General features: G+C 53.9%; 43 non-coding genes across 43 annotated transcripts; 29 read left to right on the plus strand and 14 right to left on the minus strand.

Annotated features, from left to right (window-relative positions):
- Positions 1 to 32: 32 nt before the first annotated feature.
- trnaa-agc (transfer RNA alanine (anticodon AGC)) lies at positions 33 to 105 on the minus strand. Its single transcript has one exon. It is a non-coding gene; the product is annotated as a tRNA-Ala (tRNA).
- Positions 106 to 899: 794 nt separating this feature from the next.
- trnav-aac (transfer RNA valine (anticodon AAC)) lies at positions 900 to 972 on the plus strand. Its single transcript has one exon. It is a non-coding gene; the product is annotated as a tRNA-Val (tRNA).
- A 117-nt stretch (positions 973 to 1,089) lies between these two features.
- trnai-aau (transfer RNA isoleucine (anticodon AAU)) lies at positions 1,090 to 1,163 on the plus strand. Its single transcript has one exon. It is a non-coding gene; the product is annotated as a tRNA-Ile (tRNA).
- An 81-nt stretch (positions 1,164 to 1,244) lies between these two features.
- trnaa-agc (transfer RNA alanine (anticodon AGC)) lies at positions 1,245 to 1,317 on the minus strand. The gene has a single exon. It is a non-coding gene; the product is annotated as a tRNA-Ala (tRNA).
- A 794-nt stretch (positions 1,318 to 2,111) lies between these two features.
- Positions 2,112 to 2,184, plus strand: trnav-aac (transfer RNA valine (anticodon AAC)). Its single transcript has one exon. It is a non-coding gene; the product is annotated as a tRNA-Val (tRNA).
- A 117-nt stretch (positions 2,185 to 2,301) lies between these two features.
- trnai-aau (transfer RNA isoleucine (anticodon AAU)) lies at positions 2,302 to 2,375 on the plus strand. The gene has a single exon. It is a non-coding gene; the product is annotated as a tRNA-Ile (tRNA).
- An 81-nt stretch (positions 2,376 to 2,456) lies between these two features.
- Positions 2,457 to 2,529, minus strand: trnaa-agc (transfer RNA alanine (anticodon AGC)). The gene has a single exon. It is a non-coding gene; the product is annotated as a tRNA-Ala (tRNA).
- A 794-nt stretch (positions 2,530 to 3,323) lies between these two features.
- Positions 3,324 to 3,396, plus strand: trnav-aac (transfer RNA valine (anticodon AAC)). Its single transcript has one exon. It is a non-coding gene; the product is annotated as a tRNA-Val (tRNA).
- Positions 3,397 to 3,513: 117 nt separating this feature from the next.
- Positions 3,514 to 3,587, plus strand: trnai-aau (transfer RNA isoleucine (anticodon AAU)). Its single transcript has one exon. It is a non-coding gene; the product is annotated as a tRNA-Ile (tRNA).
- An 81-nt stretch (positions 3,588 to 3,668) lies between these two features.
- Positions 3,669 to 3,741, minus strand: trnaa-agc (transfer RNA alanine (anticodon AGC)). Its single transcript has one exon. It is a non-coding gene; the product is annotated as a tRNA-Ala (tRNA).
- A 794-nt stretch (positions 3,742 to 4,535) lies between these two features.
- trnav-aac (transfer RNA valine (anticodon AAC)) lies at positions 4,536 to 4,608 on the plus strand. Its single transcript has one exon. It is a non-coding gene; the product is annotated as a tRNA-Val (tRNA).
- Positions 4,609 to 4,725: 117 nt separating this feature from the next.
- trnai-aau (transfer RNA isoleucine (anticodon AAU)) lies at positions 4,726 to 4,799 on the plus strand. The gene has a single exon. It is a non-coding gene; the product is annotated as a tRNA-Ile (tRNA).
- An 81-nt stretch (positions 4,800 to 4,880) lies between these two features.
- On the minus strand, positions 4,881 to 4,953 carry trnaa-agc (transfer RNA alanine (anticodon AGC)). Its single transcript has one exon. It is a non-coding gene; the product is annotated as a tRNA-Ala (tRNA).
- Positions 4,954 to 5,747: 794 nt separating this feature from the next.
- On the plus strand, positions 5,748 to 5,820 carry trnav-aac (transfer RNA valine (anticodon AAC)). Its single transcript has one exon. It is a non-coding gene; the product is annotated as a tRNA-Val (tRNA).
- A 117-nt stretch (positions 5,821 to 5,937) lies between these two features.
- trnai-aau (transfer RNA isoleucine (anticodon AAU)) lies at positions 5,938 to 6,011 on the plus strand. The gene has a single exon. It is a non-coding gene; the product is annotated as a tRNA-Ile (tRNA).
- Positions 6,012 to 6,092: 81 nt separating this feature from the next.
- Positions 6,093 to 6,165, minus strand: trnaa-agc (transfer RNA alanine (anticodon AGC)). Its single transcript has one exon. It is a non-coding gene; the product is annotated as a tRNA-Ala (tRNA).
- A 794-nt stretch (positions 6,166 to 6,959) lies between these two features.
- trnav-aac (transfer RNA valine (anticodon AAC)) lies at positions 6,960 to 7,032 on the plus strand. Its single transcript has one exon. It is a non-coding gene; the product is annotated as a tRNA-Val (tRNA).
- A 117-nt stretch (positions 7,033 to 7,149) lies between these two features.
- On the plus strand, positions 7,150 to 7,223 carry trnai-aau (transfer RNA isoleucine (anticodon AAU)). The gene has a single exon. It is a non-coding gene; the product is annotated as a tRNA-Ile (tRNA).
- Positions 7,224 to 7,304: 81 nt separating this feature from the next.
- Positions 7,305 to 7,377, minus strand: trnaa-agc (transfer RNA alanine (anticodon AGC)). Its single transcript has one exon. It is a non-coding gene; the product is annotated as a tRNA-Ala (tRNA).
- Positions 7,378 to 8,171: 794 nt separating this feature from the next.
- Positions 8,172 to 8,244, plus strand: trnav-aac (transfer RNA valine (anticodon AAC)). Its single transcript has one exon. It is a non-coding gene; the product is annotated as a tRNA-Val (tRNA).
- Positions 8,245 to 8,361: 117 nt separating this feature from the next.
- On the plus strand, positions 8,362 to 8,435 carry trnai-aau (transfer RNA isoleucine (anticodon AAU)). The gene has a single exon. It is a non-coding gene; the product is annotated as a tRNA-Ile (tRNA).
- An 81-nt stretch (positions 8,436 to 8,516) lies between these two features.
- Positions 8,517 to 8,589, minus strand: trnaa-agc (transfer RNA alanine (anticodon AGC)). The gene has a single exon. It is a non-coding gene; the product is annotated as a tRNA-Ala (tRNA).
- A 794-nt stretch (positions 8,590 to 9,383) lies between these two features.
- trnav-aac (transfer RNA valine (anticodon AAC)) lies at positions 9,384 to 9,456 on the plus strand. The gene has a single exon. It is a non-coding gene; the product is annotated as a tRNA-Val (tRNA).
- Positions 9,457 to 9,573: 117 nt separating this feature from the next.
- Positions 9,574 to 9,647, plus strand: trnai-aau (transfer RNA isoleucine (anticodon AAU)). Its single transcript has one exon. It is a non-coding gene; the product is annotated as a tRNA-Ile (tRNA).
- An 81-nt stretch (positions 9,648 to 9,728) lies between these two features.
- On the minus strand, positions 9,729 to 9,801 carry trnaa-agc (transfer RNA alanine (anticodon AGC)). The gene has a single exon. It is a non-coding gene; the product is annotated as a tRNA-Ala (tRNA).
- Positions 9,802 to 10,595: 794 nt separating this feature from the next.
- trnav-aac (transfer RNA valine (anticodon AAC)) lies at positions 10,596 to 10,668 on the plus strand. The gene has a single exon. It is a non-coding gene; the product is annotated as a tRNA-Val (tRNA).
- Positions 10,669 to 10,785: 117 nt separating this feature from the next.
- On the plus strand, positions 10,786 to 10,859 carry trnai-aau (transfer RNA isoleucine (anticodon AAU)). The gene has a single exon. It is a non-coding gene; the product is annotated as a tRNA-Ile (tRNA).
- An 81-nt stretch (positions 10,860 to 10,940) lies between these two features.
- trnaa-agc (transfer RNA alanine (anticodon AGC)) lies at positions 10,941 to 11,013 on the minus strand. Its single transcript has one exon. It is a non-coding gene; the product is annotated as a tRNA-Ala (tRNA).
- Positions 11,014 to 11,807: 794 nt separating this feature from the next.
- Positions 11,808 to 11,880, plus strand: trnav-aac (transfer RNA valine (anticodon AAC)). The gene has a single exon. It is a non-coding gene; the product is annotated as a tRNA-Val (tRNA).
- A 117-nt stretch (positions 11,881 to 11,997) lies between these two features.
- Positions 11,998 to 12,071, plus strand: trnai-aau (transfer RNA isoleucine (anticodon AAU)). Its single transcript has one exon. It is a non-coding gene; the product is annotated as a tRNA-Ile (tRNA).
- Positions 12,072 to 13,009: 938 nt separating this feature from the next.
- On the plus strand, positions 13,010 to 13,082 carry trnav-aac (transfer RNA valine (anticodon AAC)). The gene has a single exon. It is a non-coding gene; the product is annotated as a tRNA-Val (tRNA).
- Positions 13,083 to 13,199: 117 nt separating this feature from the next.
- On the plus strand, positions 13,200 to 13,273 carry trnai-aau (transfer RNA isoleucine (anticodon AAU)). The gene has a single exon. It is a non-coding gene; the product is annotated as a tRNA-Ile (tRNA).
- Positions 13,274 to 13,354: 81 nt separating this feature from the next.
- trnaa-agc (transfer RNA alanine (anticodon AGC)) lies at positions 13,355 to 13,427 on the minus strand. The gene has a single exon. It is a non-coding gene; the product is annotated as a tRNA-Ala (tRNA).
- A 794-nt stretch (positions 13,428 to 14,221) lies between these two features.
- On the plus strand, positions 14,222 to 14,294 carry trnav-aac (transfer RNA valine (anticodon AAC)). Its single transcript has one exon. It is a non-coding gene; the product is annotated as a tRNA-Val (tRNA).
- A 117-nt stretch (positions 14,295 to 14,411) lies between these two features.
- trnai-aau (transfer RNA isoleucine (anticodon AAU)) lies at positions 14,412 to 14,485 on the plus strand. Its single transcript has one exon. It is a non-coding gene; the product is annotated as a tRNA-Ile (tRNA).
- An 81-nt stretch (positions 14,486 to 14,566) lies between these two features.
- trnaa-agc (transfer RNA alanine (anticodon AGC)) lies at positions 14,567 to 14,639 on the minus strand. The gene has a single exon. It is a non-coding gene; the product is annotated as a tRNA-Ala (tRNA).
- A 794-nt stretch (positions 14,640 to 15,433) lies between these two features.
- trnav-aac (transfer RNA valine (anticodon AAC)) lies at positions 15,434 to 15,506 on the plus strand. The gene has a single exon. It is a non-coding gene; the product is annotated as a tRNA-Val (tRNA).
- Positions 15,507 to 15,778: 272 nt separating this feature from the next.
- trnaa-agc (transfer RNA alanine (anticodon AGC)) lies at positions 15,779 to 15,851 on the minus strand. Its single transcript has one exon. It is a non-coding gene; the product is annotated as a tRNA-Ala (tRNA).
- A 794-nt stretch (positions 15,852 to 16,645) lies between these two features.
- On the plus strand, positions 16,646 to 16,718 carry trnav-aac (transfer RNA valine (anticodon AAC)). Its single transcript has one exon. It is a non-coding gene; the product is annotated as a tRNA-Val (tRNA).
- Positions 16,719 to 16,835: 117 nt separating this feature from the next.
- On the plus strand, positions 16,836 to 16,909 carry trnai-aau (transfer RNA isoleucine (anticodon AAU)). Its single transcript has one exon. It is a non-coding gene; the product is annotated as a tRNA-Ile (tRNA).
- An 81-nt stretch (positions 16,910 to 16,990) lies between these two features.
- trnaa-agc (transfer RNA alanine (anticodon AGC)) lies at positions 16,991 to 17,063 on the minus strand. The gene has a single exon. It is a non-coding gene; the product is annotated as a tRNA-Ala (tRNA).
- A 794-nt stretch (positions 17,064 to 17,857) lies between these two features.
- Positions 17,858 to 17,930, plus strand: trnav-aac (transfer RNA valine (anticodon AAC)). Its single transcript has one exon. It is a non-coding gene; the product is annotated as a tRNA-Val (tRNA).
- Positions 17,931 to 18,047: 117 nt separating this feature from the next.
- Positions 18,048 to 18,121, plus strand: trnai-aau (transfer RNA isoleucine (anticodon AAU)). The gene has a single exon. It is a non-coding gene; the product is annotated as a tRNA-Ile (tRNA).
- The last annotated feature ends 501 nt before the right edge of the window (positions 18,122 to 18,622 follow it).

The raw sequence follows: 18,622 nt of genomic DNA on the forward strand, positions 1-18,622 counted from the left end.
TCTTTGCGTGGACCTTGGATAAAAGCTCTTGCTGGAGAATGCGGGCATCGATCCCGCTACCTCTCGCATGCTAAGCGAGCGCTCTACCATTTGAGCTAATTCCCCTTTTCCTTTGCTGCGCTCGTATCATTTGATGCCAAAGACATACCCGTCTCCAAAGCCCAGGGACTTCTTGGCTCACATGGTACAGGGCTAACGACACAGAGCATGGTCGGCGTACGCGCCAGCTGGCACGCGCAAGCGCAAGGCCTTGGACGATGGATAGCTCATCCGGACGAGGCGCAGCTGAATGCTTTAAAGGTCCATGGCTCAATCAAGATGCCTTAAAGTGCGGTCATAGGCAACGTCTCTGTGCCCTTCAGGGCTGCTTAAGTTGAAGTGATCTTACTGAGTGCGCTGTTCCATGTTGGGACCAGGAGGGGCGATGTAGCTCACCACCCTCTGAACTTCAGTTGCTACCACAGACAAGCCCATGCACAGCTTAGACTCAAGCTAAAAGTCCAGCAGCGTATGACACAGGCCATCAAGCCATTTTCATTAGTTTCGTGGAGAGCAGATCTGCCTTTCACGTGGGAAGTCGGTCTCCTCTGCCCTAACGAGGGGGGAGCTTCTGGACAAAGTCCATGCGGTCGGATTGGAAAACTGCCCTGCGATTGTGACTGCTGTCGGAGTAATGTGTTCAGCGCCTCGCTGGAAAATCAAAGAAAGGGCCACTGCGCCACGGGCAAAGTGGCTGATTTCGGTACGGCCAAGTCTCCAAGACGCAGGGTCCTGGCTCACGGTAAAGTGCAGGTGTATTTCACCATGTAAAGAATTGATCAGTACGTCAGTCCAAAGTCAAGCTGTACTGGTCCCATGTGGCCTGTGGAATCTCAAGGTGGCCTCGAGGAGTGTAGCTGGTTTCTGTAGTGTAGTGGTTATCACGTTCGCCTAACACGCGAAAGGTCCCCGGTTCGAAACCGGGCAGAAACACGAGAGCTCCTCTTCTGTTTTTCACGGCCCGAGAGAAACATTTTTCTTGCATGTACATCGATCGTCGTCACTGGGAGCTCCTTTGTCGTTCCTGCTTGACGGGCGCTCGGTCCCCGAGGCCGGTTAGCTCAGTTGGTTAGAGCGTGGTGCTAATAACGCCAAGGTCGCGGGTTCGATCCCCGTACGGGCCAAAACAGCTTTTTCACGTTAACCCAGCAAGCGCCGTGGCCTCTGTCAGTCTCTTTGCGTGGACCTTGGATAAAAGCTCTTGCTGGAGAATGCGGGCATCGATCCCGCTACCTCTCGCATGCTAAGCGAGCGCTCTACCATTTGAGCTAATTCCCCTTTTCCTTTGCTGCGCTCGTATCATTTGATGCCAAAGACATACCCGTCTCCAAAGCCCAGGGACTTCTTGGCTCACATGGTACAGGGCTAACGACACAGAGCATGGTCGGCGTACGCGCCAGCTGGCACGCGCAAGCGCAAGGCCTTGGACGATGGATAGCTCATCCGGACGAGGCGCAGCTGAATGCTTTAAAGGTCCATGGCTCAATCAAGATGCCTTAAAGTGCGGTCATAGGCAACGTCTCTGTGCCCTTCAGGGCTGCTTAAGTTGAAGTGATCTTACTGAGTGCGCTGTTCCATGTTGGGACCAGGAGGGGCGATGTAGCTCACCACCCTCTGAACTTCAGTTGCTACCACAGACAAGCCCATGCACAGCTTAGACTCAAGCTAAAAGTCCAGCAGCGTATGACACAGGCCATCAAGCCATTTTCATTAGTTTCGTGGAGAGCAGATCTGCCTTTCACGTGGGAAGTCGGTCTCCTCTGCCCTAACGAGGGGGGAGCTTCTGGACAAAGTCCATGCGGTCGGATTGGAAAACTGCCCTGCGATTGTGACTGCTGTCGGAGTAATGTGTTCAGCGCCTCGCTGGAAAATCAAAGAAAGGGCCACTGCGCCACGGGCAAAGTGGCTGATTTCGGTACGGCCAAGTCTCCAAGACGCAGGGTCCTGGCTCACGGTAAAGTGCAGGTGTATTTCACCATGTAAAGAATTGATCAGTACGTCAGTCCAAAGTCAAGCTGTACTGGTCCCATGTGGCCTGTGGAATCTCAAGGTGGCCTCGAGGAGTGTAGCTGGTTTCTGTAGTGTAGTGGTTATCACGTTCGCCTAACACGCGAAAGGTCCCCGGTTCGAAACCGGGCAGAAACACGAGAGCTCCTCTTCTGTTTTTCACGGCCCGAGAGAAACATTTTTCTTGCATGTACATCGATCGTCGTCACTGGGAGCTCCTTTGTCGTTTCTGCTTGACGGGCGCTCGGTCCCCGAGGCCGGTTAGCTCAGTTGGTTAGAGCGTGGTGCTAATAACGCCAAGGTCGCGGGTTCGATCCCCGTACGGGCCAAAACAGCTTTTTCACGTTAACCCAGCAAGCGCCGTGGCCTCTGTCAGTCTCTTTGCGTGGACCTTGGATAAAAGCTCTTGCTGGAGAATGCGGGCATCGATCCCGCTACCTCTCGCATGCTAAGCGAGCGCTCTACCATTTGAGCTAATTCCCCTTTTCCTTTGCTGCGCTCGTATCATTTGATGCCAAAGACATACCCGTCTCCAAAGCCCAGGGACTTCTTGGCTCACATGGTACAGGGCTAACGACACAGAGCATGGTCGGCGTACGCGCCAGCTGGCACGCGCAAGCGCAAGGCCTTGGACGATGGATAGCTCATCCGGACGAGGCGCAGCTGAATGCTTTAAAGGTCCATGGCTCAATCAAGATGCCTTAAAGTGCGGTCATAGGCAACGTCTCTGTGCCCTTCAGGGCTGCTTAAGTTGAAGTGATCTTACTGAGTGCGCTGTTCCATGTTGGGACCAGGAGGGGCGATGTAGCTCACCACCCTCTGAACTTCAGTTGCTACCACAGACAAGCCCATGCACAGCTTAGACTCAAGCTAAAAGTCCAGCAGCGTATGACACAGGCCATCAAGCCATTTTCATTAGTTTCGTGGAGAGCAGATCTGCCTTTCACGTGGGAAGTCGGTCTCCTCTGCCCTAACGAGGGGGGAGCTTCTGGACAAAGTCCATGCGGTCGGATTGGAAAACTGCCCTGCGATTGTGACTGCTGTCGGAGTAATGTGTTCAGCGCCTCGCTGGAAAATCAAAGAAAGGGCCACTGCGCCACGGGCAAAGTGGCTGATTTCGGTACGGCCAAGTCTCCAAGACGCAGGGTCCTGGCTCACGGTAAAGTGCAGGTGTATTTCACCATGTAAAGAATTGATCAGTACGTCAGTCCAAAGTCAAGCTGTACTGGTCCCATGTGGCCTGTGGAATCTCAAGGTGGCCTCGAGGAGTGTAGCTGGTTTCTGTAGTGTAGTGGTTATCACGTTCGCCTAACACGCGAAAGGTCCCCGGTTCGAAACCGGGCAGAAACACGAGAGCTCCTCTTCTGTTTTTCACGGCCCGAGAGAAACATTTTTCTTGCATGTACATCGATCGTCGTCACTGGGAGCTCCTTTGTCGTTCCTGCTTGACGGGCGCTCGGTCCCCGAGGCCGGTTAGCTCAGTTGGTTAGAGCGTGGTGCTAATAACGCCAAGGTCGCGGGTTCGATCCCCGTACGGGCCAAAACAGCTTTTTCACGTTAACCCAGCAAGCGCCGTGGCCTCTGTCAGTCTCTTTGCGTGGACCTTGGATAAAAGCTCTTGCTGGAGAATGCGGGCATCGATCCCGCTACCTCTCGCATGCTAAGCGAGCGCTCTACCATTTGAGCTAATTCCCCTTTTCCTTTGCTGCGCTCGTATCATTTGATGCCAAAGACATACCCGTCTCCAAAGCCCAGGGACTTCTTGGCTCACATGGTACAGGGCTAACGACACAGAGCATGGTCGGCGTACGCGCCAGCTGGCACGCGCAAGCGCAAGGCCTTGGACGATGGATAGCTCATCCGGACGAGGCGCAGCTGAATGCTTTAAAGGTCCATGGCTCAATCAAGATGCCTTAAAGTGCGGTCATAGGCAACGTCTCTGTGCCCTTCAGGGCTGCTTAAGTTGAAGTGATCTTACTGAGTGCGCTGTTCCATGTTGGGACCAGGAGGGGCGATGTAGCTCACCACCCTCTGAACTTCAGTTGCTACCACAGACAAGCCCATGCACAGCTTAGACTCAAGCTAAAAGTCCAGCAGCGTATGACACAGGCCATCAAGCCATTTTCATTAGTTTCGTGGGGAGCAGATCTGCCTTTCACGTGGGAAGTCGGTCTCCTCTGCCCTAACGAGGGGGGAGCTTCTGGACAAAGTCCATGCGGTCGGATTGGAAAACTGCCCTGCGATTGTGACTGCTGTCGGAGTAATGTGTTCAGCGCCTCGCTGGAAAATCAAAGAAAGGGCCACTGCGCCACGGGCAAAGTGGCTGATTTCGGTACGGCCAAGTCTCCAAGACGCAGGGTCCTGGCTCACGGTAAAGTGCAGGTGTATTTCACCATGTAAAGAATTGATCAGTACGTCAGTCCAAAGTCAAGCTGTACTGGTCCCATGTGGCCTGTGGAATCTCAAGGTGGCCTCGAGGAGTGTAGCTGGTTTCTGTAGTGTAGTGGTTATCACGTTCGCCTAACACGCGAAAGGTCCCCGGTTCGAAACCGGGCAGAAACACGAGAGCTCCTCTTCTGTTTTTCACGGCCCGAGAGAAACATTTTTCTTGCATGTACATCGATCGTCGTCACTGGGAGCTCCTTTGTCGTTCCTGCTTGACGGGCGCTCGGTCCCCGAGGCCGGTTAGCTCAGTTGGTTAGAGCGTGGTGCTAATAACGCCAAGGTCGCGGGTTCGATCCCCGTACGGGCCAAAACAGCTTTTTCACGTTAACCCAGCAAGCGCCGTGGCCTCTGTCAGTCTCTTTGCGTGGACCTTGGATAAAAGCTCTTGCTGGAGAATGCGGGCATCGATCCCGCTACCTCTCGCATGCTAAGCGAGCGCTCTACCATTTGAGCTAATTCCCCTTTTCCTTTGCTGCGCTCGTATCATTTGATGCCAAAGACATACCCGTCTCCAAAGCCCAGGGACTTCTTGGCTCACATGGTACAGGGCTAACGACACAGAGCATGGTCGGCGTACGCGCCAGCTGGCACGCGCAAGCGCAAGGCCTTGGACGATGGATAGCTCATCCGGACGAGGCGCAGCTGAATGCTTTAAAGGTCCATGGCTCAATCAAGATGCCTTAAAGTGCGGTCATAGGCAACGTCTCTGTGCCCTTCAGGGCTGCTTAAGTTGAAGTGATCTTACTGAGTGCGCTGTTCCATGTTGGGACCAGGAGGGGCGATGTAGCTCACCACCCTCTGAACTTCAGTTGCTACCACAGACAAGCCCATGCACAGCTTAGACTCAAGCTAAAAGTCCAGCAGCGTATGACACAGGCCATCAAGCCATTTTCATTAGTTTCGTGGGGAGCAGATCTGCCTTTCACGTGGGAAGTCGGTCTCCTCTGCCCTAACGAGGGGGGAGCTTCTGGACAAAGTCCATGCGGTCGGATTGGAAAACTGCCCTGCGATTGTGACTGCTGTCGGAGTAATGTGTTCAGCGCCTCGCTGGAAAATCAAAGAAAGGGCCACTGCGCCACGGGCAAAGTGGCTGATTTCGGTACGGCCAAGTCTCCAAGACGCAGGGTCCTGGCTCACGGTAAAGTGCAGGTGTATTTCACCATGTAAAGAATTGATCAGTACGTCAGTCCAAAGTCAAGCTGTACTGGTCCCATGTGGCCTGTGGAATCTCAAGGTGGCCTCGAGGAGTGTAGCTGGTTTCTGTAGTGTAGTGGTTATCACGTTCGCCTAACACGCGAAAGGTCCCCGGTTCGAAACCGGGCAGAAACACGAGAGCTCCTCTTCTGTTTTTCACGGCCCGAGAGAAACATTTTTCTTGCATGTACATCGATCGTCGTCACTGGGAGCTCCTTTGTCGTTCCTGCTTGACGGGCGCTCGGTCCCCGAGGCCGGTTAGCTCAGTTGGTTAGAGCGTGGTGCTAATAACGCCAAGGTCGCGGGTTCGATCCCCGTACGGGCCAAAACAGCTTTTTCACGTTAACCCAGCAAGCGCCGTGGCCTCTGTCAGTCTCTTTGCGTGGACCTTGGATAAAAGCTCTTGCTGGAGAATGCGGGCATCGATCCCGCTACCTCTCGCATGCTAAGCGAGCGCTCTACCATTTGAGCTAATTCCCCTTTTCCTTTGCTGCGCTCGTATCATTTGATGCCAAAGACATACCCGTCTCCAAAGCCCAGGGACTTCTTGGCTCACATGGTACAGGGCTAACGACACAGAGCATGGTCGGCGTACGCGCCAGCTGGCACGCGCAAGCGCAAGGCCTTGGACGATGGATAGCTCATCCGGACGAGGCGCAGCTGAATGCTTTAAAGGTCCATGGCTCAATCAAGATGCCTTAAAGTGCGGTCATAGGCAACGTCTCTGTGCCCTTCAGGGCTGCTTAAGTTGAAGTGATCTTACTGAGTGCGCTGTTCCATGTTGGGACCAGGAGGGGCGATGTAGCTCACCACCCTCTGAACTTCAGTTGCTACCACAGACAAGCCCATGCACAGCTTAGACTCAAGCTAAAAGTCCAGCAGCGTATGACACAGGCCATCAAGCCATTTTCATTAGTTTCGTGGAGAGCAGATCTGCCTTTCACGTGGGAAGTCGGTCTCCTCTGCCCTAACGAGGGGGGAGCTTCTGGACAAAGTCCATGCGGTCGGATTGGAAAACTGCCCTGCGATTGTGACTGCTGTCGGAGTAATGTGTTCAGCGCCTCGCTGGAAAATCAAAGAAAGGGCCACTGCGCCACGGGCAAAGTGGCTGATTTCGGTACGGCCAAGTCTCCAAGACGCAGGGTCCTGGCTCACGGTAAAGTGCAGGTGTATTTCACCATGTAAAGAATTGATCAGTACGTCAGTCCAAAGTCAAGCTGTACTGGTCCCATGTGGCCTGTGGAATCTCAAGGTGGCCTCGAGGAGTGTAGCTGGTTTCTGTAGTGTAGTGGTTATCACGTTCGCCTAACACGCGAAAGGTCCCCGGTTCGAAACCGGGCAGAAACACGAGAGCTCCTCTTCTGTTTTTCACGGCCCGAGAGAAACATTTTTCTTGCATGTACATCGATCGTCGTCACTGGGAGCTCCTTTGTCGTTCCTGCTTGACGGGCGCTCGGTCCCCGAGGCCGGTTAGCTCAGTTGGTTAGAGCGTGGTGCTAATAACGCCAAGGTCGCGGGTTCGATCCCCGTACGGGCCAAAACAGCTTTTTCACGTTAACCCAGCAAGCGCCGTGGCCTCTGTCAGTCTCTTTGCGTGGACCTTGGATAAAAGCTCTTGCTGGAGAATGCGGGCATCGATCCCGCTACCTCTCGCATGCTAAGCGAGCGCTCTACCATTTGAGCTAATTCCCCTTTTCCTTTGCTGCGCTCGTATCATTTGATGCCAAAGACATACCCGTCTCCAAAGCCCAGGGACTTCTTGGCTCACATGGTACAGGGCTAACGACACAGAGCATGGTCGGCGTACGCGCCAGCTGGCACGCGCAAGCGCAAGGCCTTGGACGATGGATAGCTCATCCGGACGAGGCGCAGCTGAATGCTTTAAAGGTCCATGGCTCAATCAAGATGCCTTAAAGTGCGGTCATAGGCAACGTCTCTGTGCCCTTCAGGGCTGCTTAAGTTGAAGTGATCTTACTGAGTGCGCTGTTCCATGTTGGGACCAGGAGGGGCGATGTAGCTCACCACCCTCTGAACTTCAGTTGCTACCACAGACAAGCCCATGCACAGCTTAGACTCAAGCTAAAAGTCCAGCAGCGTATGACACAGGCCATCAAGCCATTTTCATTAGTTTCGTGGAGAGCAGATCTGCCTTTCACGTGGGAAGTCGGTCTCCTCTGCCCTAACGAGGGGGGAGCTTCTGGACAAAGTCCATGCGGTCGGATTGGAAAACTGCCCTGCGATTGTGACTGCTGTCGGAGTAATGTGTTCAGCGCCTCGCTGGAAAATCAAAGAAAGGGCCACTGCGCCACGGGCAAAGTGGCTGATTTCGGTACGGCCAAGTCTCCAAGACGCAGGGTCCTGGCTCACGGTAAAGTGCAGGTGTATTTCACCATGTAAAGAATTGATCAGTACGTCAGTCCAAAGTCAAGCTGTACTGGTCCCATGTGGCCTGTGGAATCTCAAGGTGGCCTCGAGGAGTTTAGCTGGTTTCTGTAGTGTAGTGGTTATCACGTTCGCCTAACACGCGAAAGGTCCCCGGTTCGAAACCGGGCAGAAACACGAGAGCTCCTCTTCTGTTTTTCACGGCCCGAGAGAAACATTTTTCTTGCATGTACATCGATCGTCGTCACTGGGAGCTCCTTTGTCGTTTCTGCTTGACGGGCGCTCAGTCCCCGAGGCCGGTTAGCTCAGTTGGTTAGAGCGTGGTGCTAATAACGCCAAGGTCGCGGGTTCGATCCCCGTACGGGCCAAAACAGCTTTTTCACGTTAACCCAGCAAGCGCCGTGGCCTCTGTCAGTCTCTTTGCGTGGACCTTGGATAAAAGCTCTTGCTGGAGAATGCGGGCATCGATCCCGCTACCTCTCGCATGCTAAGCGAGCGCTCTACCATTTGAGCTAATTCCCCTTTTCCTTTGCTGCGCTCGTATCATTTGATGCCAAAGACATACCCGTCTCCAAAGCCCAGGGACTTCTTGGCTCACATGGTACAGGGCTAACGACACAGAGCATGGTCGGCGTACGCGCCAGCTGGCACGCGCAAGCGCAAGGCCTTGGACGATGGATAGCTCATCCGGACGAGGCGCAGCTGAATGCTTTAAAGGTCCATGGCTCAATCAAGATGCCTTAAAGTGCGGTCATAGGCAACGTCTCTGTGCCCTTCAGGGCTGCTTAAGTTGAAGTGATCTTACTGAGTGCGCTGTTCCATGTTGGGACCAGGAGGGGCGATGTAGCTCACCACCCTCTGAACTTCAGTTGCTACCACAGACAAGCCCATGCACAGCTTAGACTCAAGCTAAAAGTCCAGCAGCGTATGACACAGGCCATCAAGCCATTTTCATTAGTTTCGTGGAGAGCAGATCTGCCTTTCACGTGGGAAGTCGGTCTCCTCTGCCCTAACGAGGGGGGAGCTTCTGGACAAAGTCCATGCGGTCGGATTGGAAAACTGCCCTGCGATTGTGACTGCTGTCGGAGTAATGTGTTCAGCGCCTCGCTGGAAAATCAAAGAAAGGGCCACTGCGCCACGGGCAAAGTGGCTGATTTCGGTACGGCCAAGTCTCCAAGACGCAGGGTCCTGGCTCACGGTAAAGTGCAGGTGTATTTCACCATGTAAAGAATTGATCAGTACGTCAGTCCAAAGTCAAGCTGTACTGGTCCCATGTGGCCTGTGGAATCTCAAGGTGGCCTCGAGGAGTGTAGCTGGTTTCTGTAGTGTAGTGGTTATCACGTTCGCCTAACACGCGAAAGGTCCCCGGTTCGAAACCGGGCAGAAACACGAGAGCTCCTCTTCTGTTTTTCACGGCCCGAGAGAAACATTTTTCTTGCATGTACATCGATCGTCGTCACTGGGAGCTCCTTTGTCGTTCCTGCTTGACGGGCGCTCGGTCCCCGGGGCCGGTTAGCTCAGTTGGTTAGAGCGTGGTGCTAATAACGCCAAGGTCGCGGGTTCGATCCCCGTACGGGCCAAAACAGCTTTTTCACGTTAACCCAGCAAGCGCCGTGGCCTCTGTCAGTCTCTTTGCGTGGACCTTGGATAAAAGCTCTTGCTGGAGAATGCGGGCATCGATCCCGCTACCTCTCGCATGCTAAGCGAGCGCTCTACCATTTGAGCTAATTCCCCTTTTCCTTTGCTGCGCTCGTATCATTTGATGCCAAAGACATACCCGTCTCCAAAGCCCAGGGACTTCTTGGCTCACATGGTACAGGGCTAACGACACAGAGCATGGTCGGCGTACGCGCCAGCTGGCACGCGCAAGCGCAAGGCCTTGGACGATGGATAGCTCATCCGGACGAGGCGCAGCTGAATGCTTTAAAGGTCCATGGCTCAATCAAGATGCCTTAAAGTGCGGTCATAGGCAACGTCTCTGTGCCCTTCAGGGCTGCTTAAGTTGAAGTGATCTTACTGAGTGCGCTGTTCCATGTTGGGACCAGGAGGGGCGATGTAGCTCACCACCCTCTGAACTTCAGTTGCTACCACAGACAAGCCCATGCACAGCTTAGACTCAAGCTAAAAGTCCAGCAGCGTATGACACAGGCCATCAAGCCATTTTCATTAGTTTCGTGGAGAGCAGATCTGCCTTTCACGTGGGAAGTCGGTCTCCTCTGCCCTAACGAGGGGGGAGCTTCTGGACAAAGTCCATGCGGTCGGATTGGAAAACTGCCCTGCGATTGTGACTGCTGTCGGAGTAATGTGTTCAGCGCCTCGCTGGAAAATCAAAGAAAGGGCCACTGCGCCACGGGCAAAGTGGCTGATTTCGGTACGGCCAAGTCTCCAAGACGCAGGGTCCTGGCTCACGGTAAAGTGCAGGTGTATTTCACCATGTAAAGAATTGATCAGTACGTCAGTCCAAAGTCAAGCTGTACTGGTCCCATGTGGCCTGTGGAATCTCAAGGTGGCCTCGAGGAGTGTAGCTGGTTTCTGTAGTGTAGTGGTTATCACGTTCGCCTAACACGCGAAAGGTCCCCGGTTCGAAACCGGGCAGAAACACGAGAGCTCCTCTTCTGTTTTTCACGGCCCGAGAGAAACATTTTTCTTGCATGTACATCGATCGTCGTCACTGGGAGCTCCTTTGTCGTTCCTGCTTGACGGGCGCTCGGTCCCCGAGGCCGGTTAGCTCAGTTGGTTAGAGCGTGGTGCTAATAACGCCAAGGTCGCGGGTTCGATCCCCGTACGGGCCAAAACAGCTTTTTCACGTTAACCCAGCAAGCGCCGTGGCCTCTGTCAGTCTCTTTGTGTGGACCTTGGATAAAAGCTCTTGCTGGAGAATGCGGGCATCGATCCCGCTACCTCTCGCATGCTAAGCGAGCGCTCTACCATTTGAGCTAATTCCCCTTTTCCTTTGCTGCGCTCGTATCATTTGATGCCAAAGACATACCCGTCTCCAAAGCCCAGGGACTTCTTGGCTCACATGGTACAGGGCTAACGACACAGAGCATGGTCGGCGTACGCGCCAGCTGGCACGCGCAAGCGCAAGGCCTTGGACGATGGATAGCTCATCCGGACGAGGCGCAGCTGAATGCTTTAAAGGTCCATGGCTCAATCAAGATGCCTTAAAGTGCGGTCATAGGCAACGTCTCTGTGCCCTTCAGGGCTGCTTAAGTTGAAGTGATCTTACTGAGTGCGCTGTTCCATGTTGGGACCAGGAGGGGCGATGTAGCTCACCACCCTCTGAACTTCAGTTGCTACCACAGACAAGCCCATGCACAGCTTAGACTCAAGCTAAAAGTCCAGCAGCGTATGACACAGGCCATCAAGCCATTTTCATTAGTTTCGTGGAGAGCAGATCTGCCTTTCACGTGGGAAGTCGGTCTCCTCTGCCCTAACGAGGGGGGAGCTTCTGGACAAAGTCCATGCGGTCGGATTGGAAAACTGCCCTGCGATTGTGACTGCTGTCGGAGTAATGTGTTCAGCGCCTCGCTGGAAAATCAAAGAAAGGGCCACTGCGCCACGGGCAAAGTGGCTGATTTCGGTACGGCCAAGTCTCCAAGACGCAGGGTCCTGGCTCACGGTAAAGTGCAGGTGTATTTCACCATGTAAAGAATTGATCAGTACGTCAGTCCAAAGTCAAGCTGTACTGGTCCCATGTGGCCTGTGGAATCTCAAGGTGGCCTCGAGGAGTGTAGCTGGTTTCTGTAGTGTAGTGGTTATCACGTTCGCCTAACACGCGAAAGGTCCCCGGTTCGAAACCGGGCAGAAACACGAGAGCTCCTCTTCTGTTTTTCACGGCCCGAGAGAAACATTTTTCTTGCATGTACATCGATCGTCGTCACTGGGAGCTCCTTTGTCGTTCCTGCTTGACGGGCGCTCGGTCCCCGAGGCCGGTTAGCTCAGTTGGTTAGAGCGTGGTGCTAATAACGCCAAGGTCGCGGGTTCGATCCCCGTACGGGCCAAAACAGCTTTTTCACGTTAACCCAGCAAGCGCCGTGGCCTCTGTCAGTCTCTTTGCGTGGACCTTGGATAAAAGCTCTTGCTGGAGAATGTGGGCATCGATCTCGCATGCTAAGCGAGCGCTCTACCATTTGAGCTAATTCCCCTTTTCCTTTGCTGCGCTCGTATCATTTGATGCCAAAGACATACCCGTCTCCAAAGCCCAGGGACTTCTTGGCTCACATGGTACAGGGCTAACGACACAGAGCATGGTCGGCGTACGCGCCAGCTGGCACGCGCAAGCGCAAGGCCTTGGACGATGGATAGCTCATCCGGACGAGGCGCAGCTGAATGCTTTAAAGGTCCATGGCTCAATCAAGATGCCTTAAAGTGCGGTCATAGGCAACGTCTCTGTGCCCTTCAGGGCTGCTTAAGTTGAAGTGATCTTACTGAGTGCGCTGTTCCATGTTGGGACCAGGAGGGGCGATGTAGCTCACCACCCTCTGAACTTCAGTTGCTACCACAGACAAGCCCATGCACAGCTTAGACTCAAGCTAAAAGTCCAGCAGCGTATGACACAGGCCATCAAGCCATTTTCATTAGTTTCGTGGAGAGCAGATCTGCCTTTCACGTGGGAAGTCGGTCTCCTCTGCCCTAACGAGGGGGGAGCTTCTGGACAAAGTCCATGCGGTCGGATTGGAAAACTGCCCTGCGATTGTGACTGCTGTCGGAGTAATGTGTTCAGCGCCTCGCTGGAAAATCAAAGAAAGGGCCACTGCGCCACGGGCAAAGTGGCTGATTTCGGTACGGCCAAGTCTCCAAGACGCAGGGTCCTGGCTCACGGTAAAGTGCAGGTGTATTTCACCATGTAAAGAATTGATCAGTACGTCAGTCCAAAGTCAAGCTGTACTGGTCCCATGTGGCCTGTGGAATCTCAAGGTGGCCTCGAGGAGTGTAGCTGGTTTCTGTAGTGTAGTGGTTATCACGTTCGCCTAACACGCGAAAGGTCCCCGGTTCGAAACCGGGCAGAAACACGAGAGCTCCTCTTCTGTTTTTCACGGCCCGAGAGAAACATTTTTCTTGCATGTACATCGATCGTCGTCACTGGGAGCTCCTTTGTCGTTCCTGCTTGACGGGCGCTCGCTCCCCGAGGCCGGTTAGCTCAGTTGGTTAGAGCGTGGTGCTAATAACGCCAAGGTCGCGGGTTCGATCCCCGTACGGGCCAAAACAGCTTTTTCACGTTAACCCAGCAAGCGCCGTGGCCTCTGTCAGTCTCTTTGCGTGGACCTTGGATAAAAGCTCTTGCTGGAGAATGCGGGCATCGATCCCGCTACCTCTCGCATGCTAAGCGAGCGCTCTACCATTTGAGCTAATTCCCCTTTTCCTTTGCTGCGCTCGTATCATTTGATGCCAAAGACATACCCGTCTCCAAAGCCCAGGGACTTCTTGGCTCACATGGTACAGGGCTAACGACACAGAGCATGGTCGGCGTACGCGCCAGCTGGCACGCGCAAGCGCAAGGCCTTGGACGATGGATAGCTCATCCGGACGAGGCGCAGCTGAATGCTTTAAAGGTCCATGGCTCAATCAAGATGCCTTAAAGTGCGGTCATAGGCAACGTCTCTGTGCCCTTCAGGGCTGCTTAAGTTGAAGTGATCTTACTGAGTGCGCTGTTCCATGTTGGGACCAGGAGGGGCGATGTAGCTCACCACCCTCTGAACTTCAGTTGCTACCACAGACAAGCCCATGCACAGCTTAGACTCAAGCTAAAAGTCCAGCAGCGTATGACACAGGCCATCAAGCCATTTTCATTAGTTTCGTGGAGAGCAGATCTGCCTTTCACGTGGGAAGTCGGTCTCCTCTGCCCTAACGAGGGGGGAGCTTCTGGACAAAGTCCATGCGGTCGGATTGGAAAACTGCCCTGCGATTGTGACTGCTGTCGGAGTAATGTGTTCAGCGCCTCGCTGGAAAATCAAAGAAAGGGCCACTGCGCCACGGGCAAAGTGGCTGATTTCGGTACGGCCAAGTCTCCAAGACGCAGGGTCCTGGCTCACGGTAAAGTGCAGGTGTATTTCACCATGTAAAGAATTGATCAGTACGTCAGTCCAAAGTCAAGCTGTACTGGTCCCATGTGGCCTGTGGAATCTCAAGGTGGCCTCGAGGAGTGTAGCTGGTTTCTGTAGTGTAGTGGTTATCACGTTCGCCTAACACGCGAAAGGTCCCCGGTTCGAAACCGGGCAGAAACACGAGAGCTCCTCTTCTGTTTTTCACGGCCCGAGAGAAACATTTTTCTTGCATGTACATCGATCGTCGTCACTGGGAGCTCCTTTGTCGTTCCTGCTTGACGGGCGCTCGGTCCCCGGGGCCGGTTAGCTCAGTTGGTTAGAGCGTGGTGCTAATAACGCCAAGGTCGCGGGTTCGATCCCCGTACGGGCCAAAACAGCTTTTTCACGTTAACCCAGCAAGCGCCGTGGCCTCTGTCAGTCTCTTTGCGTGGACCTTGGATAAAAGCTCTTGCTGGAGAATGCGGGCATCGATCCCGCTACCTCTCGCATGCTAAGCGAGCGCTCTACCATTTGAGCTAATTCCCCTTTTCCTTTGCTGCGCTCGTATCATTTGATGCCAAAGACATACCCGTCTCCAAAGCCCAGGGACTTCTTGGCTCACATGGTACAGGGCTAACGACACAGAGCATGGTCGGCGTACGCGCCAGCTGGCACGCGCAAGCGCAAGGCCTTGGACGATGGATAGCTCATCCGGACGAGGCGCAGCTGAATGCTTTAAAGGTCCATGGCTCAATCAAGATGCCTTAAAGTGCGGTCATAGGCAACGTCTCTGTGCCCTTCAGGGCTGCTTAAGTTGAAGTGATCTTACTGAGTGCGCTGTTCCATGTTGGGACCAGGAGGGGCGATGTAGCTCACCACCCTCTGAACTTCAGTTGCTACCACAGACAAGCCCATGCACAGCTTAGACTCAAGCTAAAAGTCCAGCAGCGTATGACACAGGCCATCAAGCCATTTTCATTAGTTTCGTGGAGAGCAGATCTGCCTTTCACGTGGGAAGTCGGTCTCCTCTGCCCTAACGAGGGGGGAGCTTCTGGACAAAGTCCATGCGGTCGGATTGGAAAACTGCCCTGCGATTGTGACTGCTGTCGGAGTAATGTGTTCAGCGCCTCGCTGGAAAATCAAAGAAAGGGCCACTGCGCCACGGGCAAAGTGGCTGATTTCGGTACGGCCAAGTCTCCAAGACGCAGGGTCCTGGCTCACGGTAAAGTGCAGGTGTATTTCACCATGTAAAGAATTGATCAGTACGTCAGTCCAAAGTCAAGCTGTACTGGTCCCATGTGGCCTGTGGAATCTCAAGGTGGCCTCGAGGAGTGTAGCTGGTTTCTGTAGTGTAGTGGTTATCACGTTCGCCTAACACGCGAAAGGTCCCCGGTTCGAAACCGGGCAGAAACACGAGAGCTCCTCTTCTGTTTTTCACGGCCCGAGAGAAACATTTTTCTTGCATGTACATCGATCGTCGTCACTGGGAGCTCCTTTGTCATTCCTGCTTGACGGGCGCTCGGTCCCTGAGGCCGGTTAGCTCAGTTGGTTAGAGTGTGGTGCTAATAACGCCAAGGTCGCGGGTTCGATCCCCGTACGGGCCAAAACAGCTTTTTCACGTTAACCCAGCAAGCGCCGTGGCCTCTGTCAGTCTCTTTGCGTGGACCTTGGATAAAAGCTCTTGCTGGAGAATGCGGGCATCGATCCCGCTACCTCTCGCATGCTAAGCGAGCGCTCTACCATTTGAGCTAATTCCCCTTTTCCTTTGCTGCGCTCGTATCATTTGATGCCAAAGACATACCCGTCTCCAAAGCCCAGGGACTTCTTGGCTCACATGGTACAGGGCTAACGACACAGAGCATGGTCGGCGTACGCGCCAGCTGGCACGCGCAAGCGCAAGGCCTTGGACGATGGATAGCTCATCCGGACGAGGCGCAGCTGAATGCTTTAAAGGTCCATGGCTCAATCAAGATGCCTTAAAGTGCGGTCATAGGCAACGTCTCTGTGCCCTTCAGGGCTGCTTAAGTTGAAGTGATCTTACTGAGTGCGCTGTTCCATGTTGGGACCAGGAGGGGCGATGTAGCTCACCACCCTCTGAACTTCAGTTGCTACCACAGACAAGCCCATGCACAGCTTAGACTCAAGCTAAAAGTCCAGCAGCGTATGACACAGGCCATCAAGCCATTTTCATTAGTTTCGTGGAGAGCAGATCTGCCTTTCACGTGGGAAGTCGGTCTCCTCTGCCCTAACGAGGGGGGAGCTTCTGGACAAAGTCCATGCGGTCGGATTGGAAAACTGCCCTGCGATTGTGACTGCTGTCGGAGTAATGTGTTCAGCGCCTCGCTGGAAAATCAAAGAAAGGGCCACTGCGCCACGGGCAAAGTGGCTGATTTCGGTACGGCCAAGTCTCCAAGACGCAGGGTCCTGGCTCACGGTAAAGTGCAGGTGTATTTCACCATGTAAAGAATTGATCAGTACGTCAGTCCAAAGTCAAGCTGTACTGGTCCCATGTGGCCTGTGGAATCTCAAGGTGGCCTCGAGGAGTGTAGCTGGTTTCTGTAGTGTAGTGGTTATCACGTTCGCCTAACACGCGAAAGGTCCCCGGTTCGAAACCGGGCAGAAACACGAGAGCTCCTCTTCTGTTTTTCACGGCCCGAGAGAAACATTTTTCTTGCATGTACATCGATCGTCGTCACTGGGAGCTCCTTTGTCGTTCCTGCTTGACGGGCGCTCGGTCCCCGGGGCCGGTTAGCTCAGTTGGTTAGAGCGTGGTGCTAATAACGCCAAGGTCGCGGGTTCGATCCCCGTACGGGCCAAAACAGCTTTTTCACGTTAACCCAGCAAGCGCCGTGGCCTCTGTCAGTCTCTTTGCGTGGACCTTGGATAAAAGCTCTTGCTGGAGAATGCGGGCATCGATCCCGCTACCTCTCGCATGCTAAGCGAGCGCTCTACCATTTGAGCTAATTCCCCTTTTCCTTTGCTGCGCTCGTATCATTTGATGCCAAAGACATACCCGTCTCCAAAGCCCAGGGACTTCTTGGCTCACATGGTACAGGGCTAACGACACAGAGCATGGTCGGCGTACGCGCCAGCTGGCACGCGCAAGCGCAAGGCCTTGGACGATGGATAGCTCATCCGGACGAGGCGCAGCTGAATGCTTTAAAGGTCCATGGCTCAATCAAGATGCCTTAAAGTGCGGTCATAGGCAACGTCTCTGTGCCCTTCAGGGCTGCTTAAGTTGAAGTGATCTTACTGAGTGCGCTGTTCCATGTTGGGACCAGGAGGGGCGATGTAGCTCACCACCCTCTGAACTTCAGTTGCTACCACAGACAAGCCCATGCACAGCTTAGACTCAAGCTAAAAGTCCAGCAGCGTATGACACAGGCCATCAAGCCATTTTCATTAGTTTCGTGGAGAGCAGATCTGCCTTTCACGTGGGAAGTCGGTCTCCTCTGCCCTAACGAGGGGGGAGCTTCTGGACAAAGTCCATGCGGTCGGATTGGAAAACTGCCCTGCGATTGTGACTGCTGTCGGAGTAATGTGTTCAGCGCCTCGCTGGAAAATCAAAGAAAGGGCCACTGCGCCACGGGCAAAGTGGCTGATTTCGGTACGGCCAAGTCTCCAAGACGCAGGGTCCTGGCTCACGGTAAAGTGCAGGTGTATTTCACCATGTAAAGAATTGATCAGTACGTCAGTCCAAAGTCAAGCTGTACTGGTCCCATGTGGCCTGTGGAATCTCAAGGTGGCCTCGAGGAGTGTAGCTGGTTTCTGTAGTGTAGTGGTTATCACGTTCGCCTAACACGCGAAAGGTCCCCGGTTCGAAACCGGGCAGAAACACGAGAGCTCCTCTTCTGTTTTTCACGGCCCGAGAGAAACATTTTTCTTGCATGTACATCGATCGTCGTCACTGGGAGCTCCTTTGTCGTTCCTGCTTGACGGGCGCTCGGTCCCTGAGGCCGGTTAGCTCAGTTGGTTAGAGCGTGGTGCTAATAACGCCAAGGTCGCGGGTTCGATCCCCGTACGGGCCAAAACAGCTTTTTCACGTTAACCCAGCAAGCGCCGTGGCCTCTGTCAGTCTCTTTGCGTGGACCTTGGATAAAAGCTCTTGCTGGAGAATGCGGGCATCGATCCCGCTACCTCTCGCATGCTAAGCAAGCGCTCTACCATTTGAGCTAATTCCCCTTTTCCTTTGCTGCGCTCGTATCATTTGATGCCAAAGACATACCCGTCTCCAAAGCCCAGGGACTTCTTGGCTCACATGGTACAGGGCTAACGACACAGAGCATGGTCGGCGTACGCGCCAGCTGGCACGCGCAAGCGCAAGGCCTTGGACGATGGATAGCTCATCCGGACGAGGCGCAGCTGAATGCTTTAAAGGTCCATGGCTCAATCAAGATGCCTTAAAGTGCGGTCATAGGCAACGTCTCTGTGCCCTTCAGGGCTGCTTAAGTTGAAGTGATCTTACTGAGTGCGCTGTTCCATGTTGGGACCAGGAGGGGCGATGTAGCTCACCACCCTCTGAACTTCAG

The sequence above is a fragment of the Hoplias malabaricus genome, chromosome 15 (genome assembly GCF_029633855.1).
Source record: "Hoplias malabaricus isolate fHopMal1 chromosome 15, fHopMal1.hap1, whole genome shotgun sequence".
In the NCBI taxonomy this organism is placed as follows: domain Eukaryota; kingdom Metazoa; phylum Chordata; class Actinopteri; order Characiformes; family Erythrinidae; genus Hoplias; species Hoplias malabaricus.